This window comes from Microcaecilia unicolor, chromosome 3 (assembly GCF_901765095.1).
Source record: "Microcaecilia unicolor chromosome 3, aMicUni1.1, whole genome shotgun sequence".
NCBI lineage: Eukaryota > Metazoa > Chordata > Amphibia > Gymnophiona > Siphonopidae > Microcaecilia > Microcaecilia unicolor.
In genome coordinates this window covers 432,006,076-432,032,120 of record NC_044033.1, presented here as the reverse complement: position 1 = coordinate 432,032,120, position 26,045 = coordinate 432,006,076, and the positions used below count along the sequence as shown (strand labels likewise).

Genomic DNA, 26,045 nt, shown 5'->3' with positions numbered 1-26,045 from the left:
CCATATAAAATTGATGAATGAGAGCTTCTCTGGTAGGAATCTGCATCTCTCATGAGGCATGGAGGGATCTGAAGGGAGACTAATGACCTATCTTCCCAGAAGCTCCCCGGCTCATCAGAATCCCAGGAGACCTCTGACTCAGAGTCACAGAAAAGTCAGTTGGCAAAGTCTGGGTTTCTATCTGAGTTGATCCATCCTTCTGGACTTAGTAAAGCTGCAATTGCAACAGAACAAGATGCTCAACTAATCAACCTGAGACCAATTATCCTTGTACCTTAAAGGCCTTTGAATGTGAAAGGAGGGGACTGGGGGGCTGGGAGAATTAGGGAGGGGATACACTGATGGCTCCAAATTTTCTTGGTATCATAGTTCTTGATTATATGGTTCGTCTGTAGATATTTTATATGTTTTGATTTTGTGATGCACAATGGATTCCTTATTTATATTTGAAACTTTCAATAAAAATTAAAATACAGAAGAAAAAAAAGAAAACAGGATACTAGGCCTGATGGACCTCTGGTCTGGCCAAAGATGGTAATTATGTTCTTATAGAAGTTTCAGCGCAGTACAGCAAAAGCACAAGGAGGTGATGACAATCACTACTGAAAGAATTAGGATTCATAATGTATGTCTGTATTTTAAAATAAATAAGGGGTCAAATTTACCTTCATTTTCTAAACTGCCGCCTTTTGTCTGCTTCATTTTCTACTTTCCTTTGGTACTCTGCATTCTTGTGCTGTAGCAGTGCTTTTTCTCGTTCCAACTGTCTTGATGTACATTCTAAAGTCTTCCTTGAATTTGCCTGAAAAAATAAGAGCCAATTAAGGACCCAACAAGTTGCCATAAAAGGTCTACAGAACAGCTTAAAGAGCTAAATACAAAATTAAGTACCACTGAACAACAGGTATCCATAATTGTGCCTACCTTGATCAATGGGTAAAGGTCATGGATTTGACATACTACCTTTCTGTGGTACAACCAAAATATCTACAGGTATTTACTTTGTCCCTAGTGGACTCACAAATTTTGTACCTGGAGCAATGGAGGGTTTGGTGACTGGCCCAGGATCACAAGGAGCTGTACATATAAGTACATAAGTAATGCCACACTGGGAAAAGACCAAGGGTCCATCGAGCCCAGCATCCTGTCCACGACAGCGGCCAATCCAGGCCAAGGGCACCTGGCAAGCTTCCCAAACGTACAAACATTCTATACATGTTATTCCTGGAATTGTGGATTTTTCCCAAGTCCATTTAGCAGTGATTTATGGACTTGTCCTTTCGGAAACCGTCTAACCCCTTTTTAAACTCTACTAATCTAACCGCCTTCACCACGTTCTCCGGCAACGAATTCCAAAGTTTAATTATGCATTGGGTGAAGAAAAAGTTTCTCTGATTTGTTTTAAATTTACTACACTGTAGTTTCATCGCATGCCCCCTAGTCCTAGTATTTTTGGAAAGCGTGAACAGACACTTCACATCCACCTGTTCCACTCCACTCATTATTTTATATACCTCTATCATGTCTCCCCTCAGCCGTCTCTTCTCCAAGCTGAAAAGCCCTAGCCTCCTTAGTCTTTCTTCATAGGGAAGTTGTCCCATCCCCGCTATCGTTTTAGTCGCCCTTCGCTGCACCTTTTCCAATTCCACTATATCTTTCTTGAGATGCGGCGACCAGAATTGAACACAATAGTCAAGGTGTGGTCGCACCATGGAGCGATACAACGGCATTATAACATCCTCACACCTGTTTTTCATACCTTTCCTAATAATACCCAACATTCTATTCGCTTTCCTAGCCGCAGCAGCACACTGAGCAGAAGGTTTCAGTGTATTAGCGACGACACCCAGATCCCTTTCTTGGTCCGTAACTCCTAATGTGGAACCTTGTATGACGCAGCTATAATTCGGGTTCTTTTTTCCCCACATGCATCACCTTGCACTTGCTCACATTAAACTTCATCTGTCATTTAGCCGCACAGTCTCCCAGTCTCGTAAGGTCCTTCTGTAATTTTTCACAGTCCTGTCATGAGTTAACGACTTTGAATAACTTTGTCTCATCAGCAAATTTAATTACCTCGCTAGTTACTCCCATCTCTAAATCATTTATAAATATATTAAAAAGCAGCGGTCCTAGCACAGACCCCTGAGGAACCCCACTAACTACCCTTCTCCATTGTGAATACTGCCCATTTAACCCTACTCTCTGTTTCCTATCCTTCAACCAGTTTTTAATCCACAATAGGACATTTCCTCCTATCCAATTTCCTCTGTAGCCTTTCATGAGGTACCTTGTCAAACGCCTTTTGAAAATCCAGATACACAATATCAACCGGCTCCCCTTTGTCCACATGTTTGTTTACTCCTTCAAAGAATTGAAGTAAATTGGTCAGGCAAGATTTCCCCACACAAAAGCTGTGCTGACTTGGTCTCAGTAATCCATGTCCTTGGATGCGCTCTGTAGTGGGAATTGAACTCAGTTCTCCAAGTTCTCAGCCAACTGCAATAACCATTTGGCTAATTCTGCACAATAAAAACCTATGGATCTTTTTTAAAGCTTTTTTTTTTCTCTTCCCCATCTCTCATCTCTTATTTTGATGGCTGACCCACTACCCAGAATGATTCTGTCTTCAACAATCTGGTCACTGACACTAACCTCCTTTATCTCCAGTGCAAAAGTACATTCATTCTGAAGTACATCTAAACCTTACAGTCTACAATCTATGAAACTCTGAACTTGGGTCTCTCCATAACTGATGCATATGTCCATGCTGGTTAAAAGCAAAGCCCATTCTCTCTCACACTTAATAAGATTAATAATAACATTAAGTTTTACTTTTAAAGATCTTAAGTGCAAGTGGGTCATCTTTTCTGAATGAGCTTGACTGCAACCATTAACTCCAGTTGCTTAGAAGCAATAATGCATCCATGGTATGAAACGGGAAACACTGATCCACAGCAGAGTTTACATAAGTATTGCCGTACTGGGACAGACCGAAAGTCCATCAAGCCCAGCATTCTGTTTCCAACAGTGGCCAATCCAGGTTAGAAGTACCTGGCAAGATCCTAAAACTGTACATTTTATGCTGCTTATCCTAGAAATAAGCAGTGGATTTTCCCCAAGTCCATTTAATAGTGGCTTATGGATTTTTCTTTTGGGAAGCTATCCAAACCATTTTTAAACCCCGCTAAGCCAGGGGCGTAGCCAGACACCCAATTTTGGTGGGCCTAGGCCCAAAATGGGTGTGCAGAAGAACTCCACCTTGTCCCACAAATGATTTGGTCCCTCCCTCTCTCGCCTGCATGCCAAATGGACTCTCAAACATCCCACCTCCCCCGTATACCTTTTAAATAGCAGATTTTCACTTTCAGCGAGCAGCAACTAATACACACTGCTCATGTTGGCCCCACAGCCTTCCCTCCGATGCAACTTCCTGTTTCCGCATAGGCAGGAATACATCAGAGGGAAGGCTGTGGGGCTGGTGCGAGCAGTATGTAACAGTTGCTGCTCGCTGAAGGCAAAGATCTGCTATTTACAAGGTATGCAGGAGGAACAGTTGTTGGGAGTTTTCGGCTGATGGGGCTTGGGGATCTCTGCCAGCCACATCATAGGTGTGCTGCTACTGGGTGGGCCTGAGCCCACCCAGGCCCACCCTTGGCTACGCCACTGCGCTAAGCTAACTGCTTTTACTACATTCTCTGGCAACAAATTCCAGAGTTTAATTACATGTTGAGTGAAGAAATTTTTCTCCGGTTTGTTTTAAATTTACTGCTTTGTAGCTTCATTGCATGCACCCCCCCAGTCCTAGTATTTTTGGAAAGAGTAAACAACTGATTCACTTCTACCCGTTCTAATCCATGGTTTACCTGTTCCAATCCATGGTTTCTCAATCATGGTATGTCATACTCCCAGGGGTACAGAGTGGCCACATTCTCTCCCACCTTACTGAACTCATCTATGTTGGCAGCAACCCCTTACAGCATCAATGCACTCAATGGTGAAGGGGTATCCCCCCAACCCATCCCTCCCCTACTCCACTCAGGGATAATAGAAACATGTCTCTATCTCCTCTAACGCAAGGGTACAGATGCACGTTCCTCTGAAATCTTGCCTTTGTGAGCCTCCTATTTCTCAGACTTAGAGCCTTAGGCTTCACTGATGCTTTGACTTTAGAGTCTTCACTGACCAGAAGCCCACAACATCATGCAGCCTGCCTCCTTGTCTACCAGGACCCACATCTCTACTGCAGATAACAAATCCAGGGATCTGCCTAGTAACAACCCCTGCACCAACTGAAGTTGGGGACTCATGCCTCCATAAGAGCCCTCCTCCCCCAAGAACTAAGACTAAGGCCTTTTGTTTACTTGCCTGCATGGGAGACTCCCACTATCTCTACAGCCACTGAACTGAGGGTCTCCTGCTTATCTACCTGCTTGGGAGATCCCATCACCACTGCTGAAGCTGTTCCCTAGCACTCACTTTATACCTCGGATCTTCTGCTACCTGAAGAAAAGACTGGGAGACAGGCCACATATAAAACTGGTTATGTGGTCAGCAGCCTGCTGAGAGAGGGCTAACTGAGAGAAGCAATGAGGGCAGGGTTAAGAGAGAGAAAAGGGGGATGCGGGGCATAGGGTTTGGGTCACTGATAAGGTAAGAGCGGTGGAGGTGAAGAGAAGCTGCTGTGCAACATTGGCATTATGGAGAGACAGTGAAGCAGGCAGCAGATTCTTATGTTGGGTACATAAGAATGTAAGAAAAGCCATACTGATAAAAGCAAGGTCCATCACAGCCTGGCATCTTGTCTCCAACACTGGCCAGGCTCGGCCACAATTAACTAGAAGCGCCCAAAATTTTGCATTTATTTCATACAACTCATTTCCAGGGATAATTAATGGTCAATAATATTTAAATGGACTTTCTTCCAGGAACTTGTTCAAACTTGTTTTAAATTTCACCATTTTTGTTGCTTTCACCACATCCTTCAACAACAGATTCCACAGATTAATTATTAAATGAAAAAAATGCATTCCATATCAAAGTCTATAAAACCATGAATAGGATGGAACAGTTAAGAGGAAACACAAAAACAATACGACTCTCTATGAAACTAACATCAGTAGATAAACGAATAATGGACTGTTGGTTTATGTGTGAAGGTGTAGGTTTGTGTGCATGGGGTGTGTCTGAGGGGTACAGATGTGGATGCATATGTGAGATGGTGTACATATTAGCTGGATATATGTGTATGGGTAGGTTTGGGGAGGGGGGATGGAGGATTACTGAATGAGCATTCTCTGTGTTTACAGGATTGTAGAATGTGTGTTTTTCAGGGTTTGGGTGGGTACTTGTGTATAGATGTGTGAAGTATAAGTGTCTCTTTCCATTACCTCTCTTGAGCAGAGAGATGTGATAGCCATGTTAGTCCACTTTTAAAGGTAATCAATAGAAAGAGAATAAAATAAAACAGAAAAAAATATAAGATGATACCTTTTTATTGGACTAACTTAATACATTTTTAGATTAGCTTTCGAAGATAGCTCTTCTTTGTCAGATCAGAAAAAAGCAAATTTTGATAAGTAACAGCATATATAAGTGAAACATCAAAGTATTTCAGTGACCATCTGAAGGGATGAGGGAGGGGTGGGCTAGGTGAGAAACAGAGAGGGTTAAAAAGATGAGGGACAGGGAAATATGCATGGTGATCAGAGGGTGACAAAGCAGTGAAATTTCATTGTTTGTAATGGGCTAGAAAACCCAGATCTTTGTTAAGTCCTGTCTGGTGGGTGGCAAAATATTTAATTAGTTTGACTTCAAAGGTCTTGAATTCCTGTATTGTTTTAAAATTTCCTTTCAGTATTCTCACCATAAAATCATTGGTACAGTGTTCTGGCTTTGTAAAGTGCTGTCCACAGAGGTAACATCCTGGTTGGCACTGGCATTTTTCATATGATGTCTATGTAAATTAAATCTCTTCTTCAGCATCTGGCTTGTTTCTCCAATATAGAACCTATCATCACATTTTTTTTACATTGGATGACAAATACTACATTGGAAGATGAGCACGTGAAGGATTCCTTTATGTTGAATATTTTTTCTTTGTGAATGATTCTGGAGTCTTGTGAAATGTTTTGGGATAGTTTGAAGCTGGATATATTGCAAGGATGTGTGCCATTCACATCTTTATGGGTCTCTGTTGAGAGTTTGTTCTCACTAGCTTGTGTTTTAAATTGGGTGGCTGTCGGAAGGAAAGCACTGGTGTGGATGGGAACATCTCTTTCAGTAATTCATCCTCCTGGAGTAGAGGCTGCAGATCTCTTATGATTTTCCTCAATTTTTCCAGCTCTGGGTTGTATGTCACTACAAGAGGGGTTCTGTCCGTGGATTTCTTTTCCTTGTACTGTAGCAGATTTCCCTGGTTGTTTTGAGGGAGGAGGCAATATTCTTGGAAATTATTTGGGGCTATAGCCTTTCTGTTTTAAGGATGCAGTCAGGAGTTTAAGGTGCTCATCTCTGTCCCCTGGGTCACTGAAGATACGGTGGTATCTTGTGGCTTGGCTGTGAATAATGGATTTTTTTGTATGTGAAGGGTGGAGGGTGGAAGCTGGGGTTGTGGAGGTAGCTACATTTGTCTGTCGGTTTCCTATATATGGATGTTTTGTATGTATGTAGCCATTGCTGATTGAAACTGTGGTGTCCAAAATATTGACTTTTTCTGGGGAGTAGTCAATTTTGAATCTGATTGTAGGATGGTATGTACTGAAAGAACTGTAAAATTGTTTTAGAGTTTCTTCCCCCTCAGTCCAAATCATAAAAATGTCATCAATATACAAGTAGTATTTTAGGGGTGTGGTCTGATATGTATTCAGAAATGTCTCTTCCAGGTCAGCCATAAAGAGGTTATAACGCATATTGGGGTGCTGCCCTGGTGCCCATCACAGTGCCCATAATTTGTAGGTAGATATCATTGTTAAAGTGGAAATTGTAGGTAGATATCATTGTTAAAGTGGAAATAGTTGCAAGTTAGAATAAATTTGATTAATTTTGTAATAGTTTCTGGTGAGTATTGATGGTCCAGTGTGGATGTTTTTAGGAGCTTCTCACATAAACATCCACACCAGACCACAGAGAAGGTGCTGCATGGAAAGGGGTAAAGAGACAGACAGATAGGAAATGATGTATGGCTGGGGGGGTGGGGAGAGAGAGAGACAAACATGAAGAAGAGGTACTTCATGGCAAGGCAAAGAGAGAAGAGTTAGTGAAAGAGTGCAAAACAAGAGAAGCAGAATGGGAGGGCCTGGGTGAGGGACAGAGATGGAAAGCAGAAAAAAAAAGTTTGATTGAAGAATGAATGATATCTGAGTGGAAAGAGACAGTAAAATAGAAGAAAGAGGAATGAGAAATATCAGTGATGGAAAAGGATGTAGTGGAAGAGATGAAGACACAAGGAGAGATAGAAATGGATATAAGAACCTGGAAAGAGTTAAGAGAAGACAGGAAAATAGTAACCAGGGACTGAGTGACCTACATAACTAGAAACATTAAGGGCCCTGTTTATTAAGCAGCATATAGGCGCATTAACATTTTTAACATGCATTAACCATGTACGTGCCTACAATATCTTATAGGCGCCTTCATGATTAGCGTAAATGTTAAGTGTAGGCACGCTAAAAACACTAACTCACCTTAGTAAACAGGGCCCTAAATGGCCACACAGCAAAGGTAGAAAAAAATAATTTTATTTTTAATTTAGGGTGAAATAATATGGAAGCTGTGTTAGTCCACATAACAGAAAATAGAGAGACTTTTTTTTTAATTGGACCAAATACATTTTTTGTCTAGATTTCAGAGGCCAAAATCTCCCTCCTCAGTATCAGTAACTATCCTGATCTGAGGAAGGAGGCTTGGCCTCCATAAGCTGGTTCAAAAATTTAACTAAACCAATATTTATTTTCTAATTTATTTTTATTATATTTTAAATTTAGTAAGTGGAATGTGCCAATTTTTAAAATTTACATCTGCTATCTTTATCTTGTACAGTACAGAAAGAAATGCATCAGTGTTTCTATTTCTACACTGTATGCAGAGTTCAGCTTCTTGCGGTTTCAGTTTTTAATTTTTGTCTACATATTTCTATTTTTAGTTTGTGGTTACTTATTCCATTCTTGGTGAGAGTTATGTTCTGCATTTGTGAAAGTGGACAGCTATTCTGATAGCACTGAATGTCTGGTATGGAATCAATCTGTACTAATCCAGTTTGTTTAGTAGGTATATTAATGTTCTACTGCCCACTGATATGTTTCCTATGTAGGCCCTTGTTGCGTGACTTCTGGAAATAAGTGCTATTATGGTATGGTAGATTTGCTTTATATGTCCTATGTGACTTTAAGGTTTAGTATTATCTCACAATATCCCTAATACTAGATTTTGGATCTAGATTTAGCTCACCATTCTCAATTGTAGATCAATGTGACTTACATTCTGGTACACTAGGCATTTTCTTGGAGGGCTTACTATCAAAGTTTGTACCTGAGGCGATGGAGGTTAAGTGACTTGTTGAAGATCTCAAGAGCAGCAGCTGGATTTGAACGCTGGCTTCCCCGATTCTCAGCCCATGCTCTAACCATTACGAACAGCTAATACAGATAATACATAATCCAAACCTGGTAGCCGTTGATAGGCAAATTATTTTATGGTTACCAGTAACCACGAGATTTCTGTTACAGTGCTGCTGAACATCACTATTCACGTGGCCAACAGGAAGATACTGTACTGGGGATCTAGGGCCTGACTGGGAGCCAGGTGTTAAAGTATCTGCATATAATTCCAGAATGTTGAAAGTATTGTTCTGTTTAATATGTTGTATTATTTTGGTGCGTTATTTTGATTATTTTGGCACATAATTCCCTGGAATGTGTTCACTGTGTATAATACGATCAATAACAGAGGTACTAGGTGGAAGAGGCAGCCGTGTTCAAAAATATCCCAATGTCCCTTTACTGCTAACACAGCGGTCACCACCCCAAGGATTTTAACTTGACTCATTGCATCCTATACTACCTCATCCTGCCCTAGTCCCACCCCCTTTAGCCTCCCCACACATTTGAATCACTGACCTTGGTTCACTGATCTATCCATTTTTCTGGATATCCACAGTAAATACATGAAAGGTTTGCATGTATTGCCTTCGTTATATGTACATAAGTACATAAGTAATGCCACACTGGGAAAAGACCAAGGGTCCATCGAGCCCAGCATCCTGTCCCCGACAGCGGCCAATCCAGGCCAAGGGCACCTGGCAAGCTCCCAAACGTACAAACATTCTATACGTTATTCCAGGAATTGTGGATTTTTTCCCAAGTCCATTTAGTAGAGGTTTATGGACTTGTCCTTTAGGAAACCGTCTAACCCCTTTTTAAACTCATATACATTCATGATGGCTACCCTGAAAACCAGACTGTCAAGGTATGTCCTTGGACTGGATTGACAAACATGTTTAAATTATGAATTGTATTTGGACCCCGAGGCATGGGGTGAGGCAGGTAGGAGGGTAGTGGGGGGGGGGGGGGGGGGGGGGGGGCCGCACTAAAACAAAAATTGGTCCAGGGTGCCACAACCTCTTGAGCCGGCCCTGAGAACTTGCTACTTAAAATACTGCAGAAGATACCTGCATGCAAAAGGAATAATTGTATTTGTGAACTCCAGGATTATGTACACTTCCAGATGTCATATAGTATTTTAAACAAAAAAACAGCACCACGAGCCTTTAAAAATGGAACACAGTTCTTTAATAAATAAGCCTTGACAAAGGTTCATTCATTAAAGAACCGTGTTCAATTTTTACAGGCCCGTGGTGCTGTCTTTTTGTTTGGACTTTAGTTTGTACTTTGTTCCCTCTCTTTTGTTATATATAGTATTTTAAGCAATAAAGCTGACTAAATAAAACCGGAATTGCAATATTTTACCTCCTCATCCAGCTCTTTTATTGTCTTCTCTAAACGAATATTGGTAGATCTAAAGGATTAAGAGACAAAAGAGTATATACAAAATATTTTATCTTAAGAATGAGAGAAAATTGTTTGAATTAATGAATATTTTGAACTGTTTGTTCAGGGTTATATATAGCATACAATATATTAAAGAGTTATATTTCAGAACTACACCATCATACTGAATTGGTACACACACATATATATGTATTGGGAGAAAAGGAAATTATGAAAAGAATACTACTAGCAGCCAAGAATGTGTTTTTAGGTTAAGAAATACTGCAGTTCCAGGGATGGGCATAAAAAATTCAGTATCTTACCTGTACTTCTGCTCTAAGTCATCTTTGGCTTGCATTTCATGGTGGGAGCTGTTCTTCTAACTGGTATAGTTTATTTTTTAACTGCTCATTCTGTTGCAAAAGACAATATGGTCAAGACATTACATAGAACTTATACAAATGTATATTATCAACACAGCAGTCAGCAAATGACAAGGTGTAAGGATGTCGTCTCAGAGGTGGAGAGAATTTAATCTCCTTGACAGAACTTATAAAGTTATAATACCTGATATATTTGCTTTAATCACTGCAAATGCTAGTATCATATGTTGATCATTGAAGTAATAAGCGAAAATATCCTGATTGCATCAATTACAGTAATTCATTATATCTGTTACTGATATTACCTATACCCCTGAGCAGGTGTTTGATGAAACACAGCCAGTGTCATGTCCTTCAATAAATTTTAGATGCTAGCCTGTCTTTGAAGGTTCATCATGCTTTTTGCATTTGTCTTAGTTTCCTGTACTTTGGATTCCCATCTTTTCTGTTTGTCAAAGTCAAAAGGAGCCACAGTGGGATCCTGAATCCTGGTTTCCTTGATTCTCAGCCCACCACTCTAACCATCAGGCTACTCCTTCATGCCACCACACAGCATATACTTTTAGCCGATTAAAAAGAATTGTTCTCGTAAGTGGGTTAATATTTGAAAATTACCTTTTCCCTCCAGTTATTTAGCACAAGATCACATACATGGCCTTTTGATTTACAGAATGGATTTGAGAGACCTGACAAGAACTGCAAAGTGACATCCAACTATGTAATACTAGGCTTTATTCTTTTCCAGAGCATACAAGAAAATAACACACTTATTTTGTAATATATGTTATATCAACTCTATAAACAGTTATTGACTTTCAGAAGTAAAAATTAAACTGAAGACCCACCTCTTGATTGTCCTGTAAAAAGAACAAAAACAAATATGAGATTTAAATTATAAATAATAAACTTTCAAACATTATTTAAAAAACAAGTCAAATATTTACTCAGTTCTTAAAATATCTCAGGTGTTGTGGCCTTGTACACATTTATGGTATTCACTGTCCATTGCACTGACTCTGGGTTTATTTATTTATTTTGTTACATTTGTACCCCGCACTTTCCCACTCATGGCAGGCTCAGTGCGGCTTACATGGGGCAATGGAGGGTTAAGTGACTTGCCCAGAATCACAAGGAGATGCTTGTGCCTTAAGTGGGAATCGAACTCAGTTCCTCAGTTCCCCAGGACCAAAGTCCACCACCCTAACCATATGGAACAGAGCTGTAAACAAAACATGCCCTAACAAATTTAAGGCACTGCGTTACATCACATTTTTCCATATCTGTGTACAGTTATATAGCAATACTAATTACTGCTTTTCACTGTGACAATTTTTTTTATAAGCTTTTTGATGTTCAAGGTGTATAATTCACTTTGGGCTCATTTCAAAAGAGAGAAACATCTCAAAAATGGATTTGAGATGTTTTTCTCTGCAGTGCATGCAAATCATAAAAGGGTGTATTTTGGGGGCAGGATTAGGGCATTCCTAAAACATGGATGCTTTTCTGCCATAATGGAACAAAGGAAAAAAGTTAGATGTTTTGGTCTAGACCTGTTTCAATCATGCCTAAGCCAGAAAAGGTGCCCTAGACCAGATAACCACTGGAGGGATTAAGGCATGACCCTCCTTACTTCCCCAGTGGTCACTGGCCCCCTCCTACCCCCACAAGATGTGAAATATACAGTACATACCAGCCTCTATGACAGCTTCAGATGTTATGGCCAGTCCTATTAGAGCAGTAAGCAGGTCCCTGGAGTAGCCTAGCGGTCAGTTCAATGGATTGTAGAGAAGGATACCCAGGCTCACAACCCACTGTAACTGGTATGTTTGTGGTGGAACATGTGAGCCCTCCAAAATCCACCAGAAACCTACCGTACCCAGTGGAGTAGCTAGGTGGGGCGCCAGGGGAGCAGCCACTTCCCCAAATGGAGTTCTGCCGGCATTTGTTTTCGTCATGTTGCACTGAAAATGTGTGCCAACGTAAGTCCGCTCTCACTCCCCCCACGCCGTCAACCTGGCTTCGCTTCTGACTGTACCTACACATAGGTGACACCTGAAGGCATAAGGGCTATTGCAGTGGTGTACAGTTGGGTACAATAGGTTTTTGGTGAGTTTTGGAGGGCTCCCCATACAATATAAGGGGGTAACGGTGAGATGTGTACCTGGGACCTTTTATGTGAAGTCCACTGCAGTGCCTCCTAGGATCCCTACTGCTCTGCTGGGATGTCTGATGCCAGTCTACTAAGAATGCTGCCCCCCCCCCCCCCCCCCATATATCCCAATGGCTTGTTTTAGTGCTTTTTTTCCCCCCTTGGATATTCTTTTTAAATGATCCTAAAAGATAGATGCACTGAGCACAAAAATATCTAGCAAATGGACATTTTATGGTTTGAAAATGGCCATGTTTGCTACTGAATTTTTGGATGTTTTTTCCAAAACATCCAAAATCAGATTTAGACATCATATCGAAAATGCCCCCTTTATGTCTATACCTCTGACAGGACCCATATTAGTCAATTTCAGATCTGTATGTTAACATAGGAAAAAGAAGAAAAGAGAAGTTTGCATTGCAGAGTTAAATTTCCCCTAGAAAAAGTGCGAAGAGAAGTTATAAAAACTAATTTATGGACACTTTTTTCTTCTCTTCCCTCTATCTGGCACAGTCATCAAACATATAAATGACAAGTGACCGACTCACCCGCAAATGCGCAGTAGAGACCGAACGTTGAGAGTGCAGAAGTCCAAGCCCCACCTCCACCAGCAGTACAGCCCAATAGGGAGGAGGGCTCGGACATGGGCGTGGAAATCGGAGGAGGGAGCAGAACTGAGGGAAACAGACTCAGCGATGGAGGAGAACTGACGACACGACAGGAAGAATCACGGGAGGTAACGAAAGTAGCTGAAGGAGGACACGACGATGGCAGAAAGAGGGGGAGGGGGGCGACAAAGGTGGCGGTGGCGGCCGGAGGGGGTGAAATGGCGGCGGAGGGGACGGCAGGGCAGAGGAGGTTACAATCGCGGTAGGAGATGGGTGGACATGGATGGGAGCCAGAGGATGGAGGGTAGGGGAGAGAACAGTTGATGGACACAGGTGGATGGAGCGGATGGGAAGGGGGAGAGGAGGGTTGCTGGACATGGGGGGAGAGCAGGGGAGAGAGCAGTGTTGGTGGACGGGGGGAAGCCATAGGAAAACAAAAAACTCGCCCGTTGTTACGGGCTTAACGGCTAGTTAGAGAATAAAGGGGCAGTTCTAGGTATTTACCCTATTCTATAAGGGCATCTGGGTGCCTTGATTCTGTTACAGAATACTAGCATAACCCGGTATCAATTTCCTTACATTTACATGCCCACAGTTACACTAACCATAGACATGCCATTGCTGCAAGCATGTAAATTTGCCAGGGACCCACATAATTTACAGTATTCTGTACTTTACGTGCATAATCGGGAGTCCCCATCCATGCTCTACTCATGTTCTCATCCCCTACCATTTCTGCACTCTGCCACTTACATGTGTCGCTGTAGAATAGTGCTTAGGCACCCTGCTGTTAACGGTGTGTGCACACTGACATGCATAAGTACTAGTATTCTAGACATTATGCACATAAGAGAAATATAACATATGTGCCTAGAATACAGAATTGGCCTTAAAATGTTCAATGAACTGTAGTGTTTCTCCTTTTAGGTCTCTCTTTTCTGCTTTAATACCTATATGACCTTCTAGTTTGCAACATTCTAGTTTGCAACATTTCCTAAATGCAATACAATATCCTTGTTAAAAAAAACAAAAACAAAACACAAATGATATTGTTTGTTCCTGCTGAGAAACACAGAGGTGGGAAGGGGAAGACAGTTATAGGAAATAGGGCTGAGAGTTACAATACAGAGGAAGGTGGGTAGCAAGGAGAAATAGGAGGAGGCAGGGGAAACAGGGAAATAGAAGCACAGGGAGAGAGTCAAGAGAATGGCCACAGTGAGGGAGAAGGCAAGAATGAATTAAGTGAGGATGCACACAGGTGAGAAAAAGAAGCAGAAATTACATGGTGCAGTAAGAGAAGGGGTTTGCAAAGTTGGGAAAAATGAGCCAGAGGGATTATAGGAGAGAAACATAAGTATTAGCAGTAGTAAAAGGGAGATAGAACACTGGGAGAGGGTAGGGGAAAGGGAAAGTTTGCAAGGTATAATGGGGATAAGGGGTGAAAGGTAAAAAAAAAATACAAAAATGAGAGGTACAAAATCGTGAGGGCTGTATAAAGCAGAGAAAACAGACTAGGAGAAGTAAACTGGAAGGAGGAAGGGAGGCCAGGGAAAGGAGTCAAGAGAACCCAGAAAATAAAGATAGAGAAGAGAGAACCGTACAATGTGCAGAGAAAAAGCAAAAGAGCAAATGTATTAATATTTGATTAAGTGACTTTGGAAAGATTTTAGTTATCTTAAAAATTAACACTATAATACCTAATAGTGATGTTAATCTAATTCATATTACCTCTAAATCTTCTAATTTTGGTGGTCTGTAGGTGAACTGTGTTGTACATACTAATTTGCATCTTCCACCCCTGTGATCTAAACTTGAGTGTTCAAAGATACATTATGACATTTTGTAGGGGAATGCTTAGGGGATGGTGAAATCACCTTATACTGCTCTTCCCCCTTGGAACCTTCTGTTGGGCCCCTTAGCTCCTCACCGATGCCCCCTTTTATTCCTCACTGACATCAAGTGCACCTATGGCTCAGGCTGTGGACAGTGACATGCTCACGATCTTCTGCCCTTCCCTTTGTAGGCATGTAAATAAATATAAGGGAAATAGGAAGGGTCACCTTACCACAGGAACCACGGCTGTTTACATTCTGTGTATTCGGTCACCTGTGTGACAGCCCAGTGTTTATTTCAGAAGTTGAGCAAATATGCTAGCTGTTCATAAGCACCAACATTGCAAAATGATTGGGGTGGGGGCTAAACATAATACAAATTACCCCACCCTGGACATAAATGAAGACGCTTGCTCAATACCGGATGTACTCATCACTCTCAGAGCTGACTGCTATGGCTGTGTTGGATGCCTGACAAGAGGCACCAGCACCTGGAGGAGAGGAGGGTACCCTGCATACTATCATTCAAGCATGAGACAAACACTGATGCAGGCAAGGGGATGGGGTGTCAAACTCTGAAGTCGCACATGGTCAGCCAGAAATGTGACATCAGGCTCTCTTAATGTTAATCTTGGATTAATCTAAATCAGTGGTTCCCAAACTGTGAGCCACGCCACAGCACCCTGGTGCACCGCAGAGAACTCTCAAAGATGCCGCGGCAAAACCTGACTTCCCTCCCATCACCCACAATCCAGCATCGCTCCCTACTTTCCCCTCCCGCAGGTCCGGAATCTGCCGTTTCCTCCACCGCTGCAGTGTTTGCAACTTACATTTTCGGGCCATCCGGGATTCACACAGGCACTGTGGTGATTTCCCTCTGCTGCGTCCGGCCCTTGCAACAAAAGTTGCATCAGAGGGGCTTTGCCTATGTGAATCGCGGACAGCCCAAAAATATAAGCTGCAAGTACGGCAGCGGGGGAAGAAGAAGGAAGCGGCTGTGATCCTGGACCTGCGGGAAGAAAGGTAGCGAGTGATGCTGGATTTGGGGAAGGCAGTGGTGTGCTGGACTTATAGGAGGGGAGGCTGCATGGAAGGAAGAGATGTGCTAGACCATCTGGAAGGAGAGGGGCTATAGGGAATGGTGTGCTGGACTTTCTGGGAGGAGGGAGTCTGAAGGAATGGAGGAGAAGTATGCTGAACTTTCAGGGAGGAGAGGTGTGCTGGAGTGAGAGGTGGGGCTGCAGGGAAAGGGAGACCTATGTGGTCAGGGGGGAAGGGGCGCAGAGACCTATGTGGCCGGGGGGGAAGGGGCGCGGAGTCCTATGTGGCTGGAGGGGGGGCAGAGACCCACGTGGCCGGGGGGGGGGGGGGGGGGGGGGACGGGACGGGACACTAGTTGCTGTGAACCGAAAAAGTTTGGGAACCACTGATCTAAATAGTTGGATCTTAAAATATTCTTTACAGGGTTCCTGCATCAAATTGAAAATATATTTCTGGATAAGTTTATATTGTTTATCTATTAAAATTTGATATACTGCCTTTCAAATTAAAATCAAAGCGGTTTACAATTAAAAATCTAAACATAATTAGAAAGGAACTATAAAATCAACAGGACAGATAAAGAAAGAGTAGCACCGAGACTTAACAAAAAAAGGTATCCTGTTGGTCAAGTCAGACCCTAACCCCCTCATGGAATGGTTTAGTGAAAAGACGAGTTTTCACTTGAGCCCTAAATTTTAGATATGATGTTCTGAGTGAATGTCAAAGTGCAAGAAATTCCAGAGATACATGTGAAATCTGTATACTCTCAATCCAACTACAGTTTTCACTTGCAACTGGATGCACTTAAGACCTAAAAGGCCTTTTAACCAAAATAAATATATGATACTATATATAAGAACATAAGAATAGCTACAACTGGGTCAGACCAATGGTTCAACTAGCCCAGTATCATGCTTCCAAGAGTGGCCAATCCAGGTCACAAGTACCTGGCAGAAACCCAATTAGTAGCAAATCACCCCTGTCCACGTGTGATCTAATGCTTCTGCAAATAACAGTTGCATTTACAGAATAGAGCAGAATGATGAGAATCAAACACCACCAAAAGACTATCTGAAGGAATGTGATCTAAATACAATTCAAAGATACCATAACTGAAGATTAATTTTAGTATTTAATGCTCTGTTGTATTAAAATATAAAAAAATAAGCACTCACATTGCTAACTTGTTTGGAGGCATCATTTTCAGCATGAGACTGAGGAGAGTCACTTAGCAACCTGTAAGAAAAATACACCTCTCACTCAAACTTTCCGCAATTGCCTATTGGACAATCTGCTCACTTGAAAAAGCTTTCTTGTGTTCTGTTCTCCATAGGACCAGTCTCTAAACTGAAGCTAGATGTGTTAATCATCTGTATTCTTTTCATTCAAATACAATTATTCTTGGTCAAAATAAATAGCAAGACTTTTTTTCCAACTACAAATTGAGATTATGATTTAAAAAAAGACAGTTGATAGAGCACCATTTGGCTGTACTGTGTAGTACACATTTTTAAAAAGCTGTGCCTTCTGCAATACTTAAAATAAATACAATAGCAATGTCTACTCTGTATCAATAAAATTTCACTGTTAAATCTTTTTTTTTCTTTTTTAACTAGAAGCATCACATCCCAAGAAGCAGCCATGTTATCAATGTATATTTAATTAGGAATTTTTTCACATCCAAGTTCAAGATGGATCACATACAAGTAAATGCAATGAAATAACAGTAAAAATAAGGCTTGTTATAAAATATAACAAATAATAAAGTACAAATGTATCTCTCACACAGAAAAGCAACATTTCATCTCACATGAAATTCTTTGTAACACTATCCCACACATGGCTACTCCTCAGGGTTCTACAAAATTAGAAGCAACTTAAAAAAAATCAAAAACAAAATAACTTAGTAACATTAAAAGGTATAAATGTTGGTTGCTTGTTGCTGCTGAAAGGGAAGTAATATTGTTTGTTAGGTTTGTTTCAGAAGGCATCAGAAAACAGAAGAAACATTCTTCTAACTCAGTGGTGGGCAACCTACAGCGTGCAGGCCAAATGCAGCCTGCCATTGAATTTTATGTGGCCTGCAAGACCATGGGAAGTATAAACAGAAAATACCATTAACCAGAGTGTTGGTAATTTAAAATACTGTATTTTAAAAGTATTATCAGGGGGGTCACGTGATGCTCTAGGAAGAGAAAGACGTGTTCCCGCGTCCTCCTAGGCCCCGACGACAATAATTATAATTAAGCACTGAAAAAAGAAACAAAAGAACGCGGAGAAGCGCAAAGGCAGAGGATAAACATATGGAAAGATATTTAAACTCGCCACAACCAGCTATGACGAGCAGGTCCGTGAAAAAAGAAAGAGGAAAAACTGAAAGCGGCAAGCAGCGTGGAAGAGAGCCAGAAAGCAGACAGTAGCGGCTCGTTCACAGAGGAGCAATTAAGACAATTAACAGCAGCTGTGAGTGTTGCGTTGGACCAGAAATTAGAAAAATTATACGCACAAGTGTCTGGCTTGGAATCGCGGACGGCAGATGCAGAGCAAAGGCTGGGGGAGCTCGAGCGTCGAGTATCGGAGGCAGAGGACGTGGCGGGGCCTGGGGCGCAGAAAGCGGACAAAATGGCCGCTGCATTGACAACCTTACAGGCCAAAGTTGACGACCTAGAAAACAGGTCGCGGCGAGGAAATCTGAGAATTGTAGGGCTCCCCGAAACAGTGTCAGATAACATGCTATCGTCAGCTCTGGAAAAATGGTTGACAGAGGAATTTGCACTCTCAGATCATTCGGGGAAACTGTGCTTAGAGAGAGCGCACCGAATTGGCAAAAAACAGGAAGGGAAACAGACCCCAAGAACAGTGATCATTAAAATACATAATTATGTACATAAGGATGAAATTTTACGGGGCTCCCGACTTAAACGGAATGAGCTGAGATATGATGGGCACCAATTACGAATTTTCCAGGACTATTCTATGGCCCTACAAGAAAAACGCCGGCGGTTCACGCCACTCTGTCAGCAGCTGCACGAGGCACAGGTGCCGTTCATGCTGATTTACCCTGCAATATTGAATTAAAGGTTGAAGGACGATGGAAGCAATTCACAGACATTGCAGATGCGCAAAAGCAAGTACAGGCACTGGTGGTATCGAGAAAGAGTCCGGAGCAGACAGAGGAGAAGTAACATAAGCGGACGACAGCTTTTAAAAAGGTATAATTTAAAGGTTATCCAATGAGGCCTTGCTTAGATATTTCACACAAGCGGAATCAGTGCTTGATTAATTTAACATATCAGGAAAGGGGCTGATTGGGAGGACGCGGGAAACCCCAACATCCCACAATACAAATGGGATACAGGGTATTGAGAAAGGGGGAAGAAAGGGACACTTCAAGGGTATAGGGAAAGAGGGGGGAAGGGGAAAGACAAGAGCAAAAAGACCACGAGTCACATAGGGAGTGGTTGGACACACAGACTACGCAACGCCACAGTAGACGGGGAACAACATGGGAATCCTAGGGGGAGGCTGGGCTCCCTGGGTTTAAAGATGGAAAATAAGATGATTCATTCAATGATATCAAGAAGCAATGGCCAAGCAGACTGATGGGATTACACGCATAATATCATGGAATGTATGTGGGATAACTTCCCCGATTAAGAGGACAAAGATCTTAAGTGCGCTTAAACGGCACAAAGTGGGAATAGCATGTATCCAGGAAACTAGATTATCAACAATAGAACTTAAGAAATTACAACGAAATTGGGTGGGAGAGGTTTTCGGTTCCCCAGCAGTAGGAAGACGAGGAGGGGTAGCAATATTAGTACACAAATCAGTAATGGCAAAAGCCAAATTCCTCTTCGCAGATGAAGAGGGACGGTATGTGGGAATTAAATTGAACCTACAAGGGCAGGAATACATGCTACTAGCGGTGTATGCCCCGCAGATGGGCGGGAGAGCATTCTTTGCAGACCTGTTTGCGAAGTGCCAGAGCCGGGGACCAGAGCCAATAATTGTAGCAGGGGATATGAACCAGGTTCTAGATCCAGATCTGGATAAAACGGGACATATACAGAATAAAGATCGGGGGCCGGGAATACTTGAGACCTTTTGCGAGGGCCTGAGGTTGGTAGACCCCTGGCGATTAACACATGAGGGAGAGCGAGACTACACGCATACCTCGAGATCACATGGAACACAATCCAGAATCGATTATATTTTGGTGACATCTGAAATATTCTCAAGAATTAGAGGAGCGGAGGTAGGCCCGGAAGAGATTTCAGACCATGCCATGATTTGGGTAGACATTGAACCACAACCATACTACCGAGGGCTGGGGGGTTGGCGATTTCCCTCGTATTTGCAAACTTCTTCAGAGTTTGTAGAATTCTTGAAAGGCAAGTGGGAGGAATTTGCGCAGCATAATAAAGAACATGTCAGCACACCAGGCCTTTTTTGGTACACCGCTAAGGCGGTGCTCCGCGGAGAAGTGATAGCCTACGTTTCTAGGAGAAATAGGAAAATAGCGCAAAAAATAATAGATCTAGAACGTAGGGTTAAAATAGCCAAGAGAAGATACACTGAAACACCTAATAGAACGCTATTTGACTCTTTGATCTCCATTCGTGTGGAGCTTAATTCATTACTACAAGATAGGTATAATAAGGCCACGCTCACGCGCAAGTATAATCTACAAAGGTTCGGGGATAGACCGGGAGGAATGCTGGCGCGTTTGATAAAAGGCTCTCGTAGGTCACATATGATTGCACAGATAAAAACCCCAACAGGTAACCTAACAACAGACCCAGAGCAGATAGCAGAGACCTTTCATAAACATTTCTCCCAGCTTTATGCTGGACAGAGGAAAAGAACGGAACAACAAGATATGATTAGGACATATTTAGAAAAGTCAAGGCTGCCACAGCTAACAGAAGGTCAGAAAGACACCCTAGACTCCCCACTGGGAGCAAAAGAGGTGCTGAGGGCTATACAGGCATTGAAACTTCATTCCGCCCCAGGTCCAGATGGATTCTCGAGTGAGTTCTATAAGTTGCTCCGGGCACAGGTGGTGGGGCCCCTAATGACCTTTTGTATGAGGAGGTGGTGGAGGCAGAGCAGTTCCCAATGCACGCAAATGAAGCATTAATAAGTTTAATTCCAAAACCTGGGCGAGACATGGTAGATCCTGCTGCTTATAGACCCATATCGCTCATAAACGTTGACATAAAGATTCTCTCGAGGATCATGGCTGAACGTCTAGCACAGGTGATACCCTCAATAATCAGGGAGGAACAAGTCGGGTTCGTAAGGGGAAGGCACTCTGTCATCAATGTCAGGAAACTGATTGCAGCAATGACGGTAGCGTCAGAAGGAGCTTCTAAGGGATTAGTAATTAGCCTAGACGCGGAACGCGCTTTCGACAGAGTTGCATGGCCTTTCATGTATGAGACTTTGAGATGGATTGGAGTGGGGGGCTGGCTTATTGGGGCAGTAAGAGCACTATATGCGGACCCGAGAGCCAGACTGCGGGTAAATGGAGTTCGAACGAATGAAATAATGATAGGCAGAGGGACAAGACAGGGCTGTCCACTATCTCCACTGCTCTTTATATTAGTGCTAGAGCCACTATTGTGCTGCATCAGAAACAACCCAGGTATTAAAGGCATGTTAGTGGGCGAGACAGTGCTTAAACTCCTGGCATATGCAGATGACCTTTTGTTAATGATAGATGACCCTCACACATCAGCGCAGAACCTACTTCAGGAGATTGAATATTATGGCAGTTTATCTGGGTTCAAATTAAATTTGGATAAATCCTTGGCTCTGGCCCTCACAGAGGGAGTTCAAGCTGAGTGGGTGGGTCCCTTTCCATTTCAATGGGCTACAGACCGGCTGAAATATCTGGGAGTGGAGGTGCCGATACAGCTATCGACACTCTATAAGATAAATGTGAGACCTTTGTTAACAGAAACGAGACGATTATTAGGAATGTGGGAGTCCTGCCCCCTCACATTGACGGGACGTATAGCTTTGTTTAACATGATGATAGTGCCCAAATGGCTGTACAAATTCCAAGTGTTACCCTTACATCTACAGGGGAGAGAGGAGAAAGAGCTAAGCAGGATGCTGAGGAAATTTCTGTGGTGTAATAAACGGCCCAGACTGCCGTTGGAGGTATTATATAAACCCAAAGAGCATGGAGGAATGGGGTTGCTCAACGTAAGATATCTCACCATTTCTTGCACAATGAGACATGTTAGGGACTGGTTAACAGGCAACCAACACTTTACAAACACATTACTAGAGGCCTCATTGGAACCTAAAATGCACCTGAGCTGTTTGCTACATACATCTGGGAAGAACCCCGAGGCGAGGTCCCCGATGAATTGGTTTGTGCGCTCAGCAAGAGCAATGTGGCGGTGGTTGTGCAAGCGACATAGTTTCTCTGCAGCGGCGACGCCTTTTGTTTCTTTGAAAGGGAATCCTGATTTCCCGGCAGGGACATTGGAGCGGACCTTTGTGCACTGGAGGGAGAAAGGGATTCATTATTTATATCAAGTGCTAAATGCAGAGGGACAAGTCAAGAACCTGGAGGAACTAATAAGAGACTATGGCATTTCGTCTAAAGACTTTTACGCACACGCACAAGTGCGGCATTATGCCCGATCACTGGGAACACTTAACTTAAGTGAGGATGTGCAGGATATACTCACAACAGCCTTGACGTTGGGGGCCCAAAACGTGGTTCCCTTGCGTTTCCACCATAGAAATTTGCTGGGCACCACCGAGGACATTGACTATGTCAAACTAGCAGAGAACTGGTCGAGAGATCTAGAAATTGTAATAACCGTGGACATGATTCAGAACTTTCTGTTGAGTAATTTACGCAGGTCTACCTTCATACGACAGTGGGAGCAGCAATACAAGTTCATTATGCGACTATATATAGCACCAAACAGAGCATTGAAAGCGGGTTTCGGTACAGGTGAATGCCCAAAATGTGAAGAAGCACAGGCGACCTTGGGTCACATGTTTTGGTGGTGTCCGGAGATTCATCAGTTCTGGACACAGATACTTGCGGAATCCGGACGGTACTGGAGACGGAAAGTAACCGTCAGTGTGCTGGTGCTGTTCGACATTTTTAGTATGGAACAACCGGTGCCGTCGGGACTTACGGGGTTCCTACAACGAGTGACCCGGATGGGGAAAAAAGCAATCCTTTTAAAATGGAGAGAGGAGCAAGCCCCGACCAGAGACATGTGGAAGTCTAAAATGTCAGAACTGTTACATCTGGAACTCTGTGGCATTGTTCCATTAATAAATCAAGAGAAAGACCCAGGAACTTTTAGGAAGATCTGGGGGAGATACTGGAACACAATGCATCCAACAACCAGGCGTCAAATCCTTTACAAGCTTAAAGGCTGGAAGCAAAACAAAGGTCTGCCTGCCACGGATTAAGGCTGGAACAGCCCGTGTCAATCCAGTTTTTTCCTCATTGTAAAAGGACTGGGGAAAGAGAAAGTGAGAGGAGAGACAGTTTGGATAAGTAAGGGGAAGTAGCATATTAAAGTATCACGGGTACAAGTTAGATAATAATAGCCGTATTATAACAGCTAAAGTTAATGATGTTGTACTATAACAAGCTCCTTTTCTTAAGGTATTAGGCTCTTGGATGGGATGGGAGGGAGGGAGGGAGGAGAAAGGGTGGGGGGCGGGAGGGAGGGGGCATAGATAAAATAAAGATGGAAGAAATGTTGAGTTCTCTAACACCATATGAAACAAATGTTTAATAAGAGAAATGTTGAGAATGCTGTTTATTCAATGTTATGGTTGGTATTTCATCAATAAAAAAAAAAAAAAAAAAAAAAATTATTAAAAGTATTATCAGAATAGGCACTCTAGCAGTTTGTCATTATTTTAGTTACATTTTTACTTATTTATCACAGGTTAGGTCTATGGAGCTCTGTACATTTCCGATTGTGACATTACATAATATTGCAGCCCACCAGGTATAGTACTGACATTCATGTGGCCCTCTCTGTATAGAGGCTGCCTACCCCTGTTCTAACTAAGGGGGTCTTTTACAAAGGCACGCTAACGATTTTAGCACACACTAATGATTAGCGTGCCCTAAACGCTAGAGTTGCCCATAGGAATATATGGGCATGTCTAGCTTTTAGTACACGCTTATTTTTAGGACGCACTAAAAACGCTAGTGCGTCTTCGTAAAAGGCCCACTAAATATATTAAATTCATTGTACAGACCTTCATAGTATGAACTTTCTTTCACATGTGCTTGCATAGTCACAAGAAAAACATGAATAGAAGGCAGCTTTAATTACACAGAAAAATATGCTGCTAAGTATTATGCATTCTATATGCTAAAGGTTAGAATGCAAACAAAAGCAGTTTAGCATATGCAAAACAAACAAAAACAAAACAAAAAAACCCCAGTAAATAACTATTGCCATACTGGAACAGACTGAGGGTCCAACAATGGCTAATCCAAGTTACAAGGCAGGATCCCAAGAGTCATAGATTCCGTGCTGCTTATTCCAGGAATAAGCAGTGAACTTTCCTCTCAAGTCTACCTTAATACTGGTTTATGGACTTTTCTTCCATGAACTTGTCCAAAATTAATTTTAAACCTGCTACACTAATGCATTACCCCCCTAGAGATCTGCACCAAAATCTAAGTATATTTATAACAACGTGCGTTACTTAATTGGCTTTAAAAAACTAATCAGCGTTGATAACAGCTCTTAATAAGCAATAATGAGCACTAATCTCTCTATATAAAAGGCAACCCCAACGTTCTAATGAAGCCTCCACGGACGTTGAGGCGCCCGAGATATCCGGTGTGCCCCTGAGTGTCTGCACCGCCCTCACGTCAAAACCTGATGACGTCGAGTGCGGTGCAATGACACTCGAGGGCCGAAACGGAAACGGCACAGGCACGGAGGCGCAGCAAAAAAAAAAAAAACCCTCCCCACACAGAGCGAACCACGAACAACGTCCGACCCACACGGAGGCAGGCAAGCAGCTCGGAGGGACAGAGGGAGGGGGCCCCTACCATTATAGAAACCTTGCTAGCGTCCGTTTCATTGCGCTGAGAAACGGGCCTTTTTCCTAGTTTTCAATAATTAGAATTTATGCACACGACTTGCTACAAGCAGTCTGTAATGCAGTGCATCTAACTTCTAACATGCACAGGCAAAAGAGGGCATGGTTATGGGCATGGAAATGGGTGTTTCGTGGGCATTCCAAAATTGACATGCAGTTATAGAATATGGCCCAGTGTGCCTAGATCTATGTGCCAGGATTTATGCCACATTTTCGTTGGAGTGCATAGTTTGAAGCGCTGAGAAACCAACTAAGCATATTCTGTATATCACACAATTCTAGGCGCTGCTTACAGAATATGCTTAGTCGGCACTGATTTCCGTGCTGATTTTTTAGGCGCCATATATATATTATCTCTCTCTATGTGCCAAGGCCTTAAGCATGCACGGCAAACAAGGGTCAGATTATTTAGAGAGCACGGGATAAAATTAGCAGAACTTTATACACAAATTGGGATGTAGCAGGTACATTGTAGATAGTGTGATATGGTTTCTTCCACCCAGTATTTACCATGGGCCTACTAAAGGTTAAAGTTCAGAACTGCCTCAGACCTGGTATTTTTTAGCAAGCAAACTGTCTTACAATCTACTTTGCGGCATGGATGAGGGGTAGGGTGGTATATGGCCAGTGGGGGTGGGGGGCAGGGCAGTAAAATAGAAGGGTGTGGGGATACAGACTTGGGGAAGAGGACCTGAGTGCCACAGGTTAGAGAAATTGGCATGGCACACCGTCTCCACTGCATGCTCTAAAAATCTATGTGCTTTTTTCCCCCCGCCTAACATTCAGCATTGCCTCCTTCATAAGTTCCCCAATGCTCACGTCCATCCTTGGGCACTCCTGCACTATTTGGCAGGCAGCTCTTGGGCTCCTCATCTGCTGTATCACCAATTCACATCCACACAGCTTTTTGGCTTTTCTCATCCCCC

The 26,045-nt window shown here is 42.5% G+C and overlaps 1 protein-coding gene and 1 long non-coding RNA gene across 2 annotated transcripts in view; both read right to left on the bottom strand.

The window, feature by feature from the left end:
* Positions 1-26,045, bottom strand: part of ROCK2 (Rho associated coiled-coil containing protein kinase 2) — a 428,174-nt gene that overhangs the window by 237,056 nt on the left and 165,073 nt on the right. The window lies entirely within an intron of this gene.
* Positions 690-10,355, bottom strand: LOC115467138. Its single transcript, XR_003941647.1, has 3 exons — positions 10,310-10,355; positions 9,966-10,014; positions 690-802 (listed from the first exon to the last, which is right to left on the bottom strand). It is a non-coding gene; the product is annotated as an uncharacterized LOC115467138 (long non-coding RNA).